The sequence below is a fragment of the Myotis daubentonii genome, chromosome 3 (assembly GCF_963259705.1).
Source record: "Myotis daubentonii chromosome 3, mMyoDau2.1, whole genome shotgun sequence".
NCBI lineage: Eukaryota > Metazoa > Chordata > Mammalia > Chiroptera > Vespertilionidae > Myotis > Myotis daubentonii.
In genome coordinates this window covers 109,156,917-109,161,703 of record NC_081842.1, presented here as the reverse complement: position 1 = coordinate 109,161,703, position 4,787 = coordinate 109,156,917, and the positions used below count along the sequence as shown (strand labels likewise).

The 4,787-nt window shown below is 44.3% G+C and overlaps 1 pseudogene; it reads left to right on the top strand.

The window, feature by feature from the left end:
• The first annotated feature begins 345 nt into the window (after positions 1-345).
• On the top strand, positions 346-1,109 carry LOC132229351 (TCF3 fusion partner-like; annotated as a pseudogene).
• Positions 1,110-4,787: the final 3,678 nt, after the last annotated feature.

Below are 4,787 nucleotides of genomic sequence, written 5' to 3'. Positions count from 1 at the left end.
CGCAATCCAGTGCCCGAGGGCGATGCAGCCAGGCCCCAGAATGAGACCCAGGGGCCTCCCAAGAGGAGAGTCCCCGTGGTCAGATGGCGCCGTGTGGGGACAGGAATAATGATGGGGGTGACTCAGATGCCTGGCCGAGGCATTAGACCAGTGAGCAGGGCCTTTCAGCCGGGACTCGGGGTGGGGGTGGGGCGAGGGAGGCAACCAGGAAATAGAGAACTAAAACTCTCAGGAGGCTTAGCGGCCAGGGCCTGGGTGCCTGGCCATGAAATCGGATGGGGCCTGTCATTTTGCACTTGAAGAGGCTTGCAAGGTTGGAAGTTCTGCGCCAGGAGCCAGGAAGAAATGGAGCTGGAGCAGTGAGAGGGGTCCATGGCAGCTGTGGGCTTTGAGGCATTTTCAGCACCTCCCAGCTCGGAGCTGGCACTGCCTCTGCTGTTCGGTGGTCACATCCTGGAGATCGAGCTTGAGACCTAAGTGGAGTTCATGTCTGGGGGTCTGGGCAGCTCCAGCCTCCAGGAGCAAGATGAAGAGGAGGAGGCAGCCCAAGGCTGGCGGTGGCGGTGCCAAGGGGAACTCAATCAGAGGAAGTACCAGGCGCTGGGTCGTGCTGCAGGGAGATCGAGCAGGTGAACTAGCAGGTCCTGAACAGGCTCCATCAGGTACAGAGGATAACATGGAGAGTCCAGCAGGAGCGGAGGTTCCTCATGAGTGTGCTGGACTCCTACCGTGACGACTACAGGGTCAGCCAGTTCACCATCTTACTGGAGGACAAGTGCAGCCAGGGCACAGATGCCCCCACCACAGGCAACAATGAGAATGGGCCTCTGGAGAAAGAGGGGCTGTCCCTGCCCAGGAGGATGCCAGTGCCCACAGAAGCCAGCAGCCCGGCCCCTGGAGAGGGGCCCAGCGGTTGGAAGAGGCGGTGAGTGCTACGGAAAGGGCGCCAGGCGGGAGCCCCGCTGACTCTGGAGCTGGTCCCTGTGCAGATAAAAGTGGAGGAAGACTTTGGCTTCAAAGCGGTCAAGGCTCTGGACTCAAGTTGGGTTTATCGGGGGCCAGACAAGCTGCTGTCCTACCCCACCCTAGCCAGCTCCCCCTTTGACTGACCCCCCAATAAACAGACTCCATGATCTCCTCGGCAAAAAAAAAAAAAATGCTTATAGAGGCATGCTTATAGGATCAAATAGTATAAATATAGATGTAACAGGACAATAAAAAGAGAACCTGGCTATGATCACCTGAACGCTGCCTCTCTGTCATTCCTTCTTAGCCCACTCTGTCCACACCTTTGGGAACTGCTGGACCTGCTGGGGCTGGACCCCAACATTCCTGTTCTTATAAGGACTTTGTGAGATGGGCTATGGGTCCCACTGGAACTCCCTCAATTTAATGTAATCCCCTCTTTAAAGATCTTATTTCCATATACAGGTACATTCTGAGGTTCTGGGGATTAGGATTTTAATATATATTTTGTTGATTATCCAAATCAGTCCTTAACAACCAGCACGTTTCAGAAAGTAGATTCCTACTGGGTTATTTACCAAACATTCAGAAGTATTTTTAAAAGAGCTAAGCCCCTCGCCCACCGCGCGGGCCCCTCCCAGCGAAGAGCGAAGGCCTGGGTTCTGGGCGCCGGAGGAAAACTGGTGCCAGAAGCCAGGGGAAGGGGCCCCTAAGGGGTCCCAGATTGCGAGAGGGCACAGGCCAGATACTGAGTGAGGTATCCACCCGAGTGCACAAATTTTTGTGCACTGGGCCTCTAATTGTATTATAAAATTAAAAATTCATGAGAGTGTGGGAGGTATAATTTAGGGATGAAGGTTTACAATATTGAGAAGAGAAGATGAGTATTTGCTTATTGTCCAGTTAGTATATGTGAAGTTCGTTCCAGTCTAGGAACCCCTTTTTTCTTGTGCTTTATTGTCAAATGTACCACTTCCGGCTAATTTTATATCTCCTATTATGAGAAACAGTTAGCAATGCTTTCATTACTTATAAAGCCATGGATTTCTGAAATCTCTTTGTATTGAAAGAAAATAGAATTTCCTTCCTCTGTAATCCCCTAATATTATTAAACTAACACTGGTTATATTGTTATTCATCCAGTGTCCTCCATGAATACTGGCTTCTAAAGAGAACTTAAGGTTGTACTGTATTTTGTTGGTAATGACCTAATGCAGATCTTACTGAGTGTTCAGTAAAGTGTGAATGATTATTTATTATCTGGTCATGTTAAATTTACCATTTGGAATTTTATAGCATAAAAATAAAGCAGCACATATTTCCTCCCCCCAAAAAATGCCACTTGATCATGGTGTCTGATCTTTCTAATGTAATGCTGGATTCGATTTGCTAGAATTTTGTTGAGGATTTTGGCATCTATGTTCATCGGGAATATTGGCCTATAATTCTTTCTTTATAGTGTCTTTATCTGGTTTGGGTATTAGGGTAATGCTGGCTTCATAGAAAGAGCTTGGAAGTGGGCCTTCCTCTTGAATTTTTTGAAATAGTCTGAGGAGGATAGGTTTTAGTTCTTTGAATGTTTGATAAAATTCCCCTGTAAAGCCATCCAGACCAGGACTTTTATTTACTGGGAGATTTTGAATACTGCTTCAATTTCGTTAGTAGTTATCAACCTATTCTGGTTTTTTTATTCTTCCTGATTGAATTTTGGAAGTTTGTATTTTTCTAAGAATATGTCCATTTCATCTCAGCGGTTCTCAACCTGTGGGTCGCGACACCTTTGAGGGTTGAACGACCCTTTCACAGGGGTCACCTAAGACCATCAGAAAACACATATATAATTACATATTGTTTTTGTGATTAATCACTATGCTTTAATTATGTTCAATTTGTAACAATGCAAATACATCCTGCATATCATATATTAACATTATGATCCATAACAGTAGCAAAATTACAGTTATGAAGTAGCAACAAAAATAATTTTATCGTTGGGGGTCACCACAACATGATGAACTGTATTAAAGGGTTGCGGCATTAGGAAGGTTGAGAACCACTGATTTCACCTAAATTGTCCAGTTTGTTGGAGTAGAGTGGCTCTTGTATTTTTTATTTTTACAATTCTTTGTATTTCTGTGGGGTCTGTTATTACTTCAGCTCTTTCATTTCTGATTTTGTTAATTTGGGTCCTTTCTCTTTGTTTCTTGGTGAGCCTGGCTAGAGGTTCATCCATATTTAAAAAAATTAAATCTTTATTTTTCAGATTATTACAATTGTTCCTATTTCTCCCCCCCCATATCTCCCCTCCAACCGGTTCCCACACCACCCTCTGACCATACCCCCCACCCCGCCACTGTCCTCACCCATAGGTGTACGATTTTTGTCCAGTCTCTTTCCATACCCCCCATGTCCCTGTCAGTCCACTCCCTTTCTATGCCCCTGATTCTATTATATTCACCAGTTTATTCTGTTCATCAGATTTTTTATTCACTTCATTTTTAGATTCACTTGTTGATAGATATGTATTTGTTATTCATAATTTGTATCTTTACCTTTTTCTTCTTCTTCCTCTTCTTAAAGGATACCTTTCAGCATTTCATATAATACTGGTTTGGTGGTGATGAGCTCCTTTAACTTTTCCTTATCTGTGAAACTCTTTATCTGACCTTCAATTTTGAATGATAGCTTTGCTGGGTAAAGTAATCTTGGTTGTAGGTTCTTGCTATTCATCACTTTGAACATTGCTGACCACTCCCTTATGACCTGCAAAGTTTCTGTTGAGAAATCAGCTGACAGTCATATGGGTACTCCCTTGTAGGTAACTGATTTTCTTTCTCTTGCTGCTTTTAGGATTCTCTTGTTGTCTTTTGTTCTTGTCATTTTAATTATGATGTGTCTTGGTGTGGTCCTCTTTGGATTCCTTTTGTTTGGGGTTCTGTGCGCTTCCTGGACTTGTGAGTCTATTTCTTTCACCCGGTAGGGGAAGTTTTCTGTCATTATTTCTTCAAATAGGTTTTCAATATCTTGCTCTCTCTCTTCTTCTGGCACCCCCATAATTCGGATGTTGGTACACTTAAAGTTGTCCCAGAGGCTCCTTACACTATCTTCATATTTTTGGATTCTTTTTTCTTTTTGTTTTTCCGGCTGAGTGTTTTTTGCTTCTTTGTATTTCAAATCTTTGACTTGATTCTTGCGATCCTCTAGTCTGCTGTTGGATCTCTGTATAATATTCTTTATTTCAGTCAGTGTATGCTTAATTTCTAGTTGGTCCTTTTTCATATCCTTGAGGGTCTCACTAGATTTATGAAGGGTCTCATTACATTTATTGGCGGTTTCTAGAAGATTCTTGAGTAACTTTATAACTGTGGTTTTGAACTCTATATCCAGTTTGCTTTCCTCCATTTCTGTCATTTGTGACCTGTTTTTTGTCTCCCCAATTTGGCTGTTTCCCTGTGTTGATAGAGTGGTTTTGTGTGCTAGGTGTCCTATAGGGCCCAGTGGCTCAGCCTCCCCAATTACCTGAGGTGGACACTCTTGGTGCACCCCTTTGTGGGCTGTGTGCACAGTCTTGTAGTTAAGCCTTGATTGTTGTTGGTATCACTGGGAGAAATTAACCTCCAGGCCAATTGGCTGTGAGAATCAGCTGTGTATACTGTGGGAGAACTTCTGTGCTGGAGACACCCTTATGGGGCAAGACTTGCTTCAGTGGGGCTTTGGTGCTCACTGAGTCTGCCCCCTGAGTATGTCCCTTATGTATCTGAGAAGTTGTAATCTGGATGGTTCCACTCTGACCACTGGGTACACTGGCTCTTGGATCTCTA